This window comes from Silene latifolia, chromosome 11 (assembly GCF_048544455.1).
Source record: "Silene latifolia isolate original U9 population chromosome 11, ASM4854445v1, whole genome shotgun sequence".
Taxonomy (NCBI): Eukaryota; Viridiplantae; Streptophyta; class Magnoliopsida; order Caryophyllales; family Caryophyllaceae; genus Silene; species Silene latifolia.
The window spans coordinates 57,198,893-57,216,014 of record NC_133536.1 but is presented as its reverse complement, the minus strand read 5'-3'; positions in this window follow the sequence as shown (position 1 = coordinate 57,216,014).

Genomic DNA, 17,122 nt, shown 5'->3' with positions numbered 1-17,122 from the left:
AGAGAATGAATCTAATCCATAAAAGAGTACTACAACTCGGGAACACGTTTAATTCCCATGGAATTAACATGCCCTTCATGCTTATCTTGTCGTAATGGTTTAGTGAGAGGATCTCGCTATATTATCATCTCGTAGCAATCTTTTCTATCACTACTTCCTTTTGCTCCACGTAATCTCGGATTAGATGTGCTTTCCGTTGTACATGTCTAGACTTGTTGCTAGACTTGGGCTCCTTAGCCTGGAAGATGGCACCTCTATTGTCACAATAGATGATGATCGGGTCATTCGAACTAGGCACTACGGATAGTCCATGTAAGAATTGACGCATCCATATCGCTTCCTTTGTAGCTTCAGACGCGGCATAGTACTCGGACTCGATCGTAGAATCTGCTTTATAACATTTGTTTGGAACTCTTCCAGTGATGCAGCGCCATTAAGAGTAAAAACGAATCCAGGATCCGAGATTTCGAGTCATCTCGATCCGTTTGGAAGCTAGCATCTGCGTAAACGGTTGCGCATAGCTTTTGAGGGCCTCCATAAGTCAATGCCCAATCTTTAGTCCTCCGTAGGTACTTAAGAATGTTCTTGACAGCCAGCCAATGTGATTCACCTGGATGCTGTTGGAATCGACTTGTCATACTCAATGCATATGCCACGTCCGGACGTGTGCATATCATGGCATACATGATTGATCCTATAGCCGAGGCATAAGGGATCCGTTTCATGCGCTCATTCTCTTCCGGTGTCTCTGGTGCCTGAGACTTGCTCAAATGCACCCCTGGAGCCATAGGAAGAAACCTCTTTTTGGAGTTAGTCATGCTGAATCTCTCTTGGACTTTGTCTATGTAAGACTCCTGACTGAGAGATAACATCCGACGTGATCTATCTCGATAGATACGGATGCCCAAAATCCTTTGTGCCTCACCCAGATCTTTCATCTGGAAATGGTTCTTCAACCATACTTTCACCGAAGTTAAGAGAGGTATGTCATTCCCAATCAGGAGTATGTCATCGACATACAATATTAGGAAGACAATCTTGCTCCCACTCGACTTGATATAAAGACATGGTTCCTCGACCGATCGAGTAAATCCATTTTCTTTAATCACTTGGTCGAAGCGATGATTCCAACTCTGAGATGCTTGCTTAAGTCCATAAATGGAACGCTTAAGTTTGCATACTTTCTTAGGATGTTCTGGATCGATGAAACCTTCGGGTTGTACCATGTACAACTCTTCCTCCAAAAAGCCGTTTAAGAAGGCGGTTTTCACGTCCATTTGCCAAATTTCATAGTCATGAAAAGCGGCAATCGCTAAGATTATCCGAATGGAACGCAACATGACTACGGGTGCAAAAATCTCATTGTAGTGCAAACCTGGCACTTGGGTGAAACCTTTAGCAACTAGTCGTGCTTTATAGATATCTTGTTGACCTTCCACAGAATGCTTTATCTTGTAAAGCCATTTGCATTGAAGGGGACGAACCTTAGCAGGTAAGTCAACAAGATCCCATACGTTGTTCTCATACATGGAGTCCATCTCGGATTGCATGGCCTCAAGCCATAGCTTTGAGTCAGAACTAGTCATGGCACCTTTATAGGTTGCGGGTTCACTACTCGTTAAGAGTAGAATGTCATCTATGTCATGTTCCTCGACCATACCAATGTATCTGTCCGGGGGAATAGAGACTCTTCCCGACCTCCTAGGTTCCTCAGGAATATTAACCGGAGCCGGGATTGAAGGAACTGGTTCCTCCAATGGTTGCTCGGTATTTGGTTCTGGAATCTCCGACAGGTCGAAGGTTCTATCACTCTTTGCATTCTCGAGAAATTCCTTCTCTAAGAATGTCGCACTAGCCGCAACAAAAACGCGTTGTTCGGTTGGCGAATAGAAGTAATGACCAAGTGTTCCTTTAGGATAACCTATAAAGTATGTCTTGACCGATCGCGGGCCGAGCTTATCCTCGTGTCTCCACTTGACATAAGTCTTGCAGCCCCAAACCCGTATAAAGGACAAGTTAGGGACCGTTTCCTTCCATAATTCATATGGAGTCTTGTCAACAGCTTTAGACGGACTTCGGTTAAGTATTAGAGCAGCTGACAGAAGAGCATAACCTCATAATGAGTCAGGCAACACGGTGTGACTCATCATGGATCGAACCATATCAAGTAGTGTTCGATTTCTCCGTTCGGACACACCATTCAATTGAGGTGTTCCAGGTGGAGTTAACTGTAAGGCAATCCCGCAGTCTTTAAGGTGTTGATCAAACTCGTGAGAAAGATACTCGCCACCACGATCTGAACGTAGTGTTTTAATCTTTCTACCCAGTAGGTTCTGTACCCTATTCTGGTATTCTTTGAATTTCTCAAAGGATTCACTTTTGTGCTTCATTAAGTAGACATAGCCATATCTACTTAAATCGTCCGTGAAAGTGATGAAATACCTATAGCCTTCTCGTGCGGTGATTGACATAGGCCCACATACATCCGTATGTATGAGTCCTAATAGGTCAGCAGCGCGTATTCTAACACCTTTGAAGGAAATACGAGTCATCTTACGTATGAGACATGATTCACACGTGCCAAATGATTGAAAATCAAAGGCCGAGATAGCTCCATTTTGGATGAGCTGTTTTACGCGTTTCTCATTAATGTGTCCCATACGGCAGTGCCATAGATACGTTTGATCTTTGTCACCAACCTTTAACCTTTTATTCATTACGTGTAATATTTCGGTGGTCTGATCTAAAACATAAATTTCGTTCATGGAGACTGCCTTGCCATAAATCATATCGTGTAATGAGAAAATGCAAGAATTATTCTCTATTACAAATGAAAAACCAAGTTTGTCAAGTGCAGAAACTGAAATAATGTTTTTCGAAAGACTGGGTACATAATAGCAGTTATATAAAGATAACTCAAATCCGCTAGGAAGCTGGATCACATATGTTCCCCTTGAGACGGCAGCCACTCGTGCGCCATTCCCAACACGCAGGTCAACCTCACCCTTTACGAGGGGTTCGATGTTTCGGAGCCCCTGCACATGATTACACAGATGAGAACCACAACCAGTATCTAGTACCCAAGTTCCGTAACTTGCGTGGTTAATCTCAATCATATGAATAAAAGTAGAAGAAGAAGACATACCAACAGGTTTAACGCGACCTGCTTTTATGTCCTCATGATAGACAGGAAATGTACGCCTCTAATGCCCAGTCTTGTGGCAATGATGGCATTCCATGTTTTCATTCTTGCTCTTTGTCGCGCCTGATGAGGTGCTCGACTCACCAGGCCCACTCTTGCCTGAACCTGACTTCTTAAACTTCGCCTTACCTGCTGCTAGGTCTGCTTTAGCTTTGCCCTTACCCTTGCCCTTGTTTGACACAACCAGAACATCCTGTTTCATACTCCCACTGAACTTCATGTCCTTCTCAGTCTGTACGAGAAGGGAGTGCAGTTCATGGGGACTTTTCTTCAAATCATTAATATAGTAATTCGCCCTAAAGAGCGCAAAACCATCGTGGAGTGAATGAAGCATGCGGTCAATCACAATGTTCTCGCTGATTTTACAATCAAGCGTCTCCGACTTCTCAACATTCTCAATCATCTTTGAGAATGTGTGGGCTAACCGGTTGGCCCTTCTGGAGTCTCGCATCAAATAAGCGAGTGGTATGCTCATAGGTCACGATTCTCGGTGCTTTCGAGAATTCCTTAGTGAGTGTGGTGAAAATCTTGTTTGCACCATGGGCTATGAAGCGTTTCTGCAAATTGGGTTCCATTGCAAAAATGAGTACGTTTTTAATCGCACCCGCTTCCATACAGAAATCGTTAAACTTGGTGATCTCATTAGCTCTAGCCGTGGGACCTGGGTTTGGCGGGATGGGCTCTATTAGATATTTGAGCTTTCCGTCGGCGGCGGCGGCATTCCGTAATGCCGCCTCCCGGTCCGCGAAGTTTGATCCATCATTCTTGATCGAGTAGACTGATTCATCCGATTCATGAAGATCCGAAGCCAGGACTCACGGTCCAATGTGGCACTTGGCATTGGGTCGTTAGTAGGACCAGCCATTTCGTTATAGCGATTTAATAGATCGTGTTCTACATTTGAAAAAGAAAGAAAAACAAAAACGAAATAAGCAACTCATCAAGGTGATTTAAGTCTATTTAAAATTTATTTTAACGTGTAGACTCATTGCACTTGCATAATTGATCTCCCTCAAGAATAATACAAGTGATCCCAAGACTCAATTTTCGTAAATTGATAAGCCAACTGTTTAGCTAATTCTTCCGTAAGAACTCTTGGTCGATAGATTTCCGTAAATCCTATCTATAGTCCACCATGATCACAGGATCGTACGAGTGACCATAGTGTTGAGATAAAATAGGTCAATCAGTTCCAACTTACCCGACGTAGAAGGGGTCATATTATGCCTACCGACGAAGAAGGGACTCATTGGAGTTTGACCTATAAAGACTATTCTCAATTTTTGTTTATACGAGGAAGATCCCATCAACTTAATTTTAATTCATATTAAGTGAACGAATAACTAGCGTCTGCGTGAATGAATTAATTTAGGTGATGGCTTGGAATTGATCGTGTGACATGAGAATGTCAAAGAAAACTAACTCGTGACCTCTATATGTGTCAGTTTTCATGCAATAATTAGGTGGTTTGGTTTTTAGGCGGAATATGATGCATATTATCGTTACGAAAAATAAATAAAAGAATGCAATACGTAAATAAAATTCCTAGTGTGGCCTATCCTAATGAAAAGAACATAAAACAACTTTGGAATCCACCGTTGGACCCGAGAAGCCTGTCTTGATGTTCCATGTTTATCCATGCAGCGGGAGTGAGCATCCGGTTCTCCATCTTTGGTCTTCTCAAAAATTACAATTTAAAATTTACAAATATAAACCTATTTACATTCTAAATACAAAAAAAAACTGTAATTACAAGTGAAAAATCCAAAACGGAGATACGAGATCTCAAAATACAACCAAGACCGTGTTCCATCATTACGGTAACACGTTCTACTAAGGCCACACTAAGTTACAAACGTTTGTAAAATAAATAAATACGTAATAAAAGCATTCAAAATTAACGATAAAAAAAAATGCATCAACTAAAACAAATTTATTCGTGACATAATTTCGTAATTATGTTAAATTTATCCAAACCACCTTTTTAACGATTAAAATTTATGTGATAAAACCGCTTCTATCAGTTTATTTTAATCTATTACAATCCATTACCTTAAATACGCTTTAAAATAACTCAATGGTACGTATGTGAACCGTTTCACAATCATAGTGAGTGTACAATATCCGTATAAAGTACACATTATGGCCAAAAGAAAATTTTAAAACAAAAGGTTAAAAATTTACACGCTGCCAAAACGAATTCCCTCGATCCAGGGACAAAAGTTCTCGATCGAGGAAGAAAAGGGCTCGATCGAATGAAGCTGCCATTCGATCGAGGGGTTTGCCAATCAGAAAGTGCTCGATCGACTAAACACGAGGTCGATCGAGGACCTTTATCAGCAAAACTGTTCGATCGAGTACGAGGAGGTCTCGATCGAGCAGTCAGGGTTTTAAAAGTGGTCGATCGAGTACAGCAAGGACTCGATCGAGTAAAAACAAGACAGAAAACCTCTCGATCGTGTAAGAACATGCTCGATCGAGAACAAAAGTTTCTGGAAAAACAAAACCCACGTGAAAACAATTTTGTCGAAACAAAACAATTGCAATTTTGATTAAAACCGAGTAAAATTAAATCAACAAATTGCAAAACATGAACATATTGCTATAATGATCGATTAAAATAACAATATGCAAAAAGAAATCATCCGTGTATCACATGGCACGGTTTACAAAACATATAAAAACAGCCGTGTAAAAAAAATTACCAGCCGTGTAGTTTTTATACAAAAACAAAATCGTTTCAAATTCGATTTATGAAAAATCACAATGAAAATTTACGTGGCCTCGCTCTGATACCACTTGTAGGGAAATATCCGTAAAATTCCCTTAATTTTAAGGATTATAACGTAAATATAACATGCGATTTATGGTCATAAACGAAATACAATAGAAAACGATAAAGTTTAAGAATCAACCTCAAGTCCTTTGATGTGCGGCGTAAAGAACAGAAATCAACAGAGATTTCCTCCTAATCGTTGCACCCAAGACCGTCTGAGACTATGCCCTTGTGCTAGAAATGCTCTCTAATTGACTTGCAATATCGAGAGAGCTATTGTGAGGTTATTCGATGTGAGATCTAGGTTTTTCGAGAGAAAATACTCCTCAAAACCCTAATTTTTATGTAAAAATAAATCCTTAGGTCAAAAGGAGAGGGAGCCTCTCCTTTTGTTGTCTCGACATGGTCATGAGAGGAGGGAGTGGGCTTTCCACTTTCTCCTCATTTTTAACTTGTGGTCCGATCAATTCCGCTAAAATGTATATGACGGGTTTTATTATAAATCATCATCGGTTATCGGTTATTAATACATCGACTAATAACACGGATTAGTTGAAATATTAATACATGTCCGACAAAGACAATATTGTATAATTAATTCAATATACATTAATCAAATATAAATCGTTTATATTCAATTTACGAATAAACTGCTTGATTCGTCTTAGCCATTATTATTTAATCCGTATTAAATAATTGTCTCAACATCGCGTTTGACTAATTACTAGTCAATAACTCCGACTAACGGGTTAGTCAAATTTGGCATCAACATGACTGTATTTTCATCTTTGTTACATCTCTCAAGCGTATCCTATAGGTGTGACTTTTAGGGACCAGTTGATCACCGCCATCTGTATGACAATAACGTCAAACTTATCTAGCAAGCCAACCGTTATTGATAAACGTGGATCAACTGATAATCATACAAAAGTATACCCTTTGATCCTTTTAGAGATTTATAAGTCCTTGCACTAACTGTAAAGGACACCAGCCCCAACAAGCTCCCACTTGTCCGTACAAGTGTATGTGCAATGACGTTATCCGCACTAACCGGAGGACACAAATCAACAAACCCCCACTTGTCCGTACAAGTGTATGTGCGATAACCGATTCTCATATTCATTTAAAATTTCTCCCACTCAATGTAAAACAATTTGCAGATCCGGATCCGCAAAGGTCGTATTTTACAATCGATCTGTATCAAGAGTGGTTTCCCCGACTAGAGAGTAACTTAACCGATAAAACGACCATTCGTATCCGAGCATGGCCATGCATTTCGATTCTGACTCCTCGAGTGGCCCTGAGAAATATCGAGTACCTGATAAAGGCTGAATATTTCCTTCAACTCGACTCCTTCCGATCTAAGCACAGCATGAAATGACCCAGAAAAAAATCTACTTGGCCCCTGTTACGGATGACCGTGAGAAAGAAACCAAAGTCACCCAAAATCTGCCTTAGTCTCAAGAGACAATCGATAGTCAAAAGAATCGACTCTTAGGATCACCATGGAGGTCCTATCCACGACCGGCACCGAATGTTATAAAACATTTAGGACTCCACGTCGATGTCACAATTGTGTCCTACGAGATATCCGTATAACTCGCCTCTGTGATTGGTCAGTCAACCGTTTGACTTATGGCTCGTTGAACCCACCATCAACCAACGTCACAAAATAATTGCCAGAGTTATCAGCTCATGTGGGCAATTAAGGACCAAAAATATAATGTTTATTCAGTTCACTTTGTGGTGTTCAAAATTGTCGTACAAATTCCACATGAAAAACAAAATATATAAATATCAAAACGATGATGTCGTATGGAGTACAAAAGAGAATGAATCTAATCCATAAAAAGAGTACTACAACTCAGGAACACGTTTAATTCCCATGGAATTAAAATGCCCTTCATGCTTATCTTGTCGTAATGGTTTAGTGAGAGGATCTGCTATATTATCATCTGTAGCAATCTTTTCTATCACTACTTCCTTTTGCTCCACGTAATCTCGGATTAGATGAGCTTTCCGTTGTACATGTCTAGACTTGTTGCTAGACTTGGGCTCCTTAGCCTGGAAGATGGCACCTCTATTGTCACAATAGATGGTGATCGGGTCATTCGAACTAGGCACTACGGATAGTCCATGTAAGAATTGACGCATCCATATCGCTTCCTTTGTAGCTTCGGACGCGGCATAGTACTCGGACTCGGTCGTAGAATCTGCAATGATTTGTTTGGAACTCTTCCAAATGATGCAGCGCCATTAAGAGTAAAAACGAATCCAGACTGAGATTTCGAGTCATCTCGATCCGTTTGGAAGCTAGCATCTGCGTAACCGGTTGCGCATAGCTTTTGAGGGCCTCCATAAGTCAATGCCCAATCTTAAGTCCTCCGTAGGTACTTAAGAATGTTCTTGACATCCAGCCAATGTGATTCACCTGGATGCTGTTGGAATCGACTTGTCATACTCAATGCATATGCCACGTCCGGACGTGTGCATATTATTGTTGGGGTTGGTGTCCTTAACAGTTAGTGCAAGGACTTATAAACCTCTAAAAGGATCAAAAGGCATACTTTGGTATTATTATCAGTTGATCCACGTTTATCAATAACGGTTGGCTTGCTAGATAAGTTTGACGTTATTGTCATACAGATGGCGGTGATCAACTGGTCCCTAAAAGTCACACCTATAGGATACGTTTGAGAGATGTGACAGTATGAAAATACAGTCATGTAGATGCCAATTTTGACTAACCAGTTAGTCCGAGTTATTTGACTAGTAATTAGTCAAATATGTGATGTTGAGATATTATATTTAATACGGATTAAATATTATGGGCTAAGGCGGATTAACCAGTTAATTCGTAAAATTAAATATAAACGTTTTATATTTAATTAAATGTATATTGAATATAATTATACAATACTGTTTTGTCGGACACGCATTAATAACTCAGCTAACCCGTATTATTAGCTGATGCCTTAATTTCCGATAACCGATAACAGTCTATAATCAGACCGTGACATATACATTTAGCACATTTTCGGGTCATACCGCAAGTTCAAGTGAAGAGGAAATTAAAAGCCCACGGGCTCTCCTCTCACTCGGTTTGGCCGAGCTCTCCATAGACAAAAGGAGAGCTTCTCCTCTTGTCTAAGCTAATTGTTCATTTGCTAAACAAAATTAGGGTTTTGGAGATTAATTTTTCTCTGAAACTGAGATCTCACATCTCGAGAAAAACTCACAACAAGTTCTCCCAATATTGCAAGGCAATCGGAGGACACGTTCTAGCACAAGGGCATTTCTCGGACAAGGTCTTGGGTGCAACAATTAGGAGGGAATCTCGTTTGATTTCTGTTCTTTACGTCGTGCATCAAAGGACCCGAGGTTAATTCTTGTTCCTTATCGTTTCTGTTGTATTTATGTTTTATGACGATAATCACATGCTTAAATTTACGTTATAGTCCTAAATTTAAAGGGTCTTATACGGATATAACCCTACAAGTGGTATCAGAGCGAGGCCACGTAAATTTTCTTATGTGTTTTTCATAAAACGATTTGAAACGATTTTGTTTTTGTCATAAAATCCGTGCGGCAGCCTCTCGGCAGAATTTTTTTATTTTGCACACGGCTGTTTAGATATTTTGTGTCTTGGGAACCGTGTCCTGTTTACACGGTTGCACTTGTTGTTGTTTTGTCTCGAAAACCGTGCCGTTTCATGCTATACACGGCTGTTTTTGTTTCAATTTTCATATTGTTCTTTTACATGTTGTTATTTTATACGGAGATTATAGCAACATGTCAAGTTTTGTCAATTGTTAAATTGTTTTGATGCGTTTTTGATCAAAATTGCAATTGATTTTGTCTCGACAAACTGTTTTCACGAGGGTTTTGAAGTTTCAGCCATGTTTGCATTCGATCGAGCGTATTTCTACTCGATCGAGTGCTATTTCTATCTTGTTTTTGTTCGATCGAGTCCCTGTTGTACTCGATCGACCCCTTTCTTAACCCCACTGCTCGATCGAGCAGATTCGCTGATAAAGGTACTCGATCGACCACCAGTTTAGTCGATCGAGCACTTTCTGTTTGGCAACCTTCTCGATCGACTTGCAGTTCAGTCGATCGAGCCCTTTTATCCCTCGATCGAGCACTTATGTCCCTGGATCGTAGGATTTCCGTTTTGACAGCTTTGAAAATTTGTTTCTTTTGATTTAAATTTTCTTTTGGCTACAAAATGTACTTTATACGGATATTGTACACTCGCTATGATTGTGAAACGGTTCACACACGTACCATTAAGTTATTTTAAAGCATATTTAAAGTAACGGATTGTAATGGATTAAAATTAAATGATAGAAGCGGTTTTATCACATGAATTTTAATCATTAAAAGGTGGTTTGGATAAATTTAACATAATTACGGAATTATGTCACGAATGAATTTGTTTTTAGTTGATGCATTTTTATTTATCGTTTATCTTGAATGCCGTGAATGCCTTTTATTACGTATTTAATTTTTACAATCAGTTGTAACTTAGTGTGGCCTTAGTAGAACGTGTTACCGTAATGATGGAACACGGTCTTGGTTGTATTTTGAGATCTCGTATCTCCATTTTGGATTTTTCACTTGTAATTACAGTTTTTAATTAGAATGTAATTAGGTTTATATTTTGTAATTTTAATTGTAATTTTTGAGAAGACCAAAGATGGAGACCGAATGCTCACTCCCGCTACATGGATCAAGATGGAACATCAAGACAAGCTTTTCGGGTCCAACGGTGGATTCCAAAGTTATATTATGTTCTTATACTAGGATAGGCCACACTAGGAAATTTTTATTTACGTATTGCATTCTTTTATTTATTTTTCGCAACGATAATCTGCATCATATTCCGCCTAAAAACCAAACCACCTAATTATTGCATGAAAACTGACACATATAGAGGTCACGAGTTAGTTTTCATTGACATTCTCATATCACACGTTTTAAAGCCATCATCCAAATAAATTCATTCACGACAGACGCTAGTTATTCGTTCACTTAAAATGAATTATAATTTTGTTGATGGGATCTTCCTCGTATAAACTAAAATTGAGAACGGTCTTTATAGGTCAAACTCCAATGAGTCCCTTCTTCGTCGGTAGGTATAATATGACCCCTTCTACGTCGGGTAAGTTGGAACCGATTGACCTATTTTATCTCAACACTATGGTCACTCGTACGATCCTGTGATCATGGTGGACTATAGATAGGATTTACTGAAATCTATCGACCGAGAGTTCTTACGGAAGAATTAGCTAAACAGATGGCTTATCAATTTACGGAAATTGAGTCTTGGGATCACTTGTGTCATTCTTGAGGGAGATCAATTATGCAAGTGCGAGAGTCTACATGTTAAAATGATTTTTAAATAGACTTAAATCACCTCGATGAGTTGCTTATTTCGTTTTGTTTTTCTTTCTTTTTCAGTGTAGATCACGATTTTAAACTGCTAAACAACCAATGGTTGGTTCTACTGATAACCCAATGCCAAGTGCCACATTGGACCGTGAGTCCTGGCTTCGGATCTTCATGAATCAGATGAATCAGTCTACTCGACTGAAGAATGATGGATCCAACTTCGCGGACTGGGAGGCGGCATTACGGAATGCTTGCCGCCGACGAAGGGAAGCTCAAATATCTCTTGAGCCCATCCCGGCAAACCCAGTCCCACGGCTAGAGTCACTGAAATCACCAAGTTTAATGATTTCTGTATGGAAGCGGGTGCGATTAAAAACGTACTCATTTTTGCAATGGAACCCAATTTGCAGAAACGCTTCATAGCCCATGGTGCAAACAAGATTTTCACCACGCTCACTAAGGAATTCTCGAAAGCACCGAGAATCGTGACCTATGAGCATACCACTCGCTTCTTTGATGCGGGACTCCAGAAGGGCCAACCGGTTAGCCCACACATTCTCAGCATGATTGAGAATGTCGAGAAGCTGGAGACCTTTAATTGTAACATCAGCGAGAACATTGTTATCGACCGTATACTTCACTCACTCCACGATGGTTATTCGTAATTTAGAGCGAATTACTATATGAATGATTTGAAGAAGACTCCCCATGAACTGCACTCCCTCCTCGTACAGACCGAGAAGGACATGAAGTTCAGTGGGAGCATGAAACAGGATGTTCTCGTTGTGTCAAACAAAGGGAAAGGTAAGGGCAAAGCTCAGGCAAACCTAGCGAGAGAGGTAAGGCGAAGTTTAAGAAGTCGGGTTCAGGTAAGACTGGTCCTGGTGAGTCGAGCAACTCATCAGGCGTGACAAAGAGCAAGAGTGAAAACATGGAATGCCATCATTCCCACAAGACTGGGCATTGGAGACGCACATGTCATGTTTATCATGAGGACTTAAAGGCAGGTCGTGTTAAACCTGTTGGTATGTCTTCTCTCTCTTCTACTTTTATTCATATGATTGAGATTAACCACGCAAGTTACGGAACTTGGGTACTTGATACTGGTTGTGGTTCTCATCTGTGTAATCATGTGCAGGGGCTCCGAAACATCGAACCCCTCGTAAAGGGTGAGGTGGACCTGCGTGTTGGGAATGGAGCAAGAGTAGCTGCCATCTCAAAGGGGACATATGTAATCCAGCTTTCTAGCGGATTTGAGTTGTCATTATATGACTGCTATTATGTACCTAGTCTTTCGAAAAACATTATTTCAGTTTCTGCACTTGATAAACTTGGTTTTTCATTTGTAATAGAAAATAATACTTGCATTTTCTCATTACACGATATGATTCTGACAAGGCGTCTCCATGAACGGAATTTATGTTTTAGATCAGACCACGGAAATATTACACGTAATGAATAAAAAGTTAAAGGTCGGTGACAAAGATCAAACGTATCTATGGCACTGCCGTATGGGACACATTAATGAGAAACGCGTTAAACAGCTCATCAAGAATGGAGCTATCTCGGCCTTTGATTTTCAATCATTTGGCACGTGTGAATCATGTCTCATCGGTAAGATGACTCGGATTTCCTTCAAAGGTGTTGGAATGCGCGCTGCTGACCTATTAGGGCTCATACACACGGATGTATGTGGTCCTATGTCAATCACCGCACGAGAAGGCTATAGGTATTTTATCACTTTCACGGACGATTTGAGTAGATATGGCTATGTCTACTTAATGAAGCACAAAAGTGAATCCTTTGAGAAATTCAAGGAATACCAAAATAGGGTACAGAACCTATTAGGTAGAAAGATTAAAACACTACGTTCAGATCGTGGTGGCGAGTATCTTTCTCATGAGTTTGATCAACACCTAAAGGACTCGTGGGATTGCCCTACGCTTAACTCCACCGAACACCTCGGTTGAATGGTTTGTCCGAACGGAGAAATCGAACACTACTTGATATGGTTCGATCCATGATGAGTCACACGATATTACCTGATTCATTATGGGGTTATGCTCTTATGTCGGCCGCTCTAATACTTAACCAAGTCCGTCTAAAGTCATGTGACAAGACTCCATATGAACTATGGAAAGGAACGGTCCCTAACTTGTCCTTTATACGGGTTTGGGGCTGCGAGGCTTATGTCAAGTGGAGACACGAGGATAAGCTCGGCCCGCGATCGATCAAGACATACTTTATAGGTTATCCTAAAGGAACACTTGGTCATTACTTTTATTCGCCAACCGAACAACGCGTTTTTGTTGCGGCTAGTGCGACATTCTTAGAGAAGGAATTTCTCGAGAATGCAAAGAATGATAGAACCTTCGACCTGTCGGAGATTCCAGAACCAAACACCGAGCAACCATTGGAGGAACCGATTCCTTCAATCCCGGCTGCGGTGAATATTCCTTAGGAACCTAGGAGGTCGGGTAGAGTCTCTATTCCTCCTGACAGATACATTGGTATGGTCGAGGAACATGACATAGATGACGTTCTACTCTTAACGAGTAGTGAACCCGCAACCTATAAAGGTGCCATGACTAGTTCTGACTCAAAGCTATGGCTTGAGGCCATGCAATCCGAGATGGACTCCATGTATGAGAACAACGTGTGGGATCTTGTTGACTTACCTGCTAAGGTTCGTCCCCTTCAATGCAAATGGCTTTACAAGATAAAGCATTCTGTGGAAGGTCAGCAAGATATCTACAAAGCACGACTAGTTGCTAAAGGTTTCACCCAAGTGCCAGGTTTGCACTACGATGAGATTTTTGCACCCGTAGTCATGCTGCGTTCCATTCGGATTATCTTAGCGATTGCCGCTGTTCATGACTATGAAATTTGGCAAATGGACGTGAAAACCGCCTTCTTAAACGGCTTTTTGGAGGAAGAGTTGTACATGGTACAACCCGAAGGTTTCATCGATCCTAAACATCCTAAGAAAGTGTGCAAGCTTAAGCGTTCCATTTATGGACTTAAGCAAGCATCGAGAAGTTGGAATCATCGCTTCGACCAAGTGATAAAAGACAATGGATTTACTTGATCAGTCGAGGAACCATGTCTATATATCAAGTCGAGTGGGAGCAAGATTGTCTTCCTAATATTGTATGTTGATGACATACTCCTGATTGGGAATGACATACCTCTCTTAACTTCGGTGAAAGTATGGTTGAAAAACCATTTCCAGATGAAAGATCTGGGAGAGGCACAAAGAATTCTAGGCATCCGTATCTATCGAGATAGATCACGACGGATGTTATCTCTCAGTCAGGAGTCTTACATAGACAAAGTCCTAGAGAGATTCAGCATGACTAACTCCAAGAAGGGGTTCCTTCCTATGGCTCCAGGGGTGCATTTGAGCAAGTCTCAGGCACCAGAGACACCGGAAGAAAAAGAGCGCATGACACGGATTCCTTATGCTTCGGCTATAGGATCAATCATGTATGCCATGATATGCACACGTCCGGACGTGGCATATGCATTGAGTATGACAAGTCGATTCCAACAGCAACCAGGTGAACCACATTGGTTGGCTGTCAAGAACATTCTTAAGTACCTCCGGAGGACTAAATATTGGGCATTGACTTATGGAGGCGAACAAAAGCTATGCGCAACCGATTCTGCAGATGCTAGCTTCCAAACGGATCGAGATGACTCGAAATCTCGATCTGATTCGTTTTTACTCTTAATGGCGCGATGCAGTCACCGGAAGAGTTCGAAACAAACTGTTACAAGATTCTACGACCGAGTCCGAGTACTATGCCGCGTCTGAAGCAACAAAGGAAGCGATATGGATGCGTCAATTCTTACATGGACTATCTGTAGTGCCTAGTTCGAATGACCCGATCACCATCTATTGCGACAATAGTGGTGCCATCTTCCAAGCTAAGGAGCCAAAGTCTAGCAACAAATCTAGACATGTACAACGGAAAGCTCATCTAATCCGAGATTACGTGGAGCAAAAGGAAGTAGTGATAGAAAAGATTGCTACTGATGATAACATAGCAGATCCTCTCACTAAAGCATTACGACAAGATAAGCATGAAGGGCACGTTAATTCCATGGGAATCAAACGTGTTCCTGAGTTGTAGTACTATTTATGGATTAGATTCATTCTCGTTTGTACTCTATACGACATCATCGTTTTGACATTTATATATATATATTTTGTTTTTCATGTGGAATTGTACGACAATTTTGAACACCACAAAGTGAACTGAACAAACATCATATCTTTTTAGTCCTTAATTGCACACATGAGCTGATAACTCTTGCAATTATTTTGTGACGTTGGTTGATGGTGGGTTCAACGAGCCATAAGTCAACCGGTTGACTGACCAATCACAGAGGCGATTTATACGGATATTTCGTAGGACACCATTGTGACATCGACGTGGAGTCCTAAATGTTTTATAACATTTGCTGCCCGGTCGTGGATAGGACTTCCATGGTGATCCTAAGAGTCGATTCTTTTGACTATCGACTGTCTCTTGAGACTACGGCAGATTTTGGGTGACTTTGGTTTCTTTCTCACGGTCATCCGTAACAGGGGGCCAAGTAGATTTTTTTCTGGGTCATTTCATGCTTGCTTAGATCGGAAGGAGTCGAGTTGAAGGAAATATTCAGCCTTTATCGTACTCGATATTTCTCGGGGCCACTCGAGGAGTCAGAATCGAAATGCATGGCCATGCTCGGATACGGATTCGTTTTATCAGTTAAGTTACTCTCTAGTCGGGGAAACCACTCTTGATACAGATCGATTGTAAAATACGACCTTTGTGGATCCGGATCTGCAAATTGTTTTACATTGAGTGGGAGAAATTTTAAATGAATATGAGGATCGGTTATCGCACATACACTTGTACGGACAAGTGGGAGTTTGTTGGAGCTTGTGTCCTCCAGTTAGTGAGGATAACGTCATTGCACATACACTTGTACGGACAAGTGGGAGCTTGTTGGGGTTGGTGTCCTTAACAGTTAGTGCAAGGACTTATAAACCTCTAAAAGGATCAAAGGGCATACTTTGGTATTATTATCAGTTGATCCACGTTTATCAATAACGGTTGGCTTGCTAGATAAGTTTGACGTTATTGTCATACAGATGGCGGTGATCAACTGGTCCCTAAAAGTCACACCTATAGGATACGTTTGAGAGATGTGACAGTATGAAAATACAGTCATGTAGATGCCAATTTTGACTAACCAGTTAGTCCGAGTTATTTGACTAGTAATTAGTCAAATATGTGATGTTGAGATATTATATTTAATACGGATTAAATATTATGGGCTAAGGCGGATTAAATAATACGTTTTATATTTAATTAAATGTATATTGAATATAATTATACAATACTGTTTTGTCGGACACGCATTAATAACTCAGCTAACCCGTATTATTAGCTGATGCCTTAATTTTCGATAACCGATAACAGTCTATAATCAGACCGTGTCATATACATTTAGCACATTTTCGGGTCATACCGCAAGTTCAAGTGAAGAGGAAATTAAAAGCCCACGGGCTCTCCTCTCACTCGGTTTGGCCGAGCTCTCCATAGACAAAAGGAGAGCTTCTCCTCTTGTCTAAGCTAATTGTTCATTTGCCAAACAAAATTAGGGTTTTGGAGATTAATTTTTCTCTGAAACTGAGATCTCACATCTCGAGAAAAACTCACAACAAGTTCTCCCAATATTGCAAGGCAATCGGA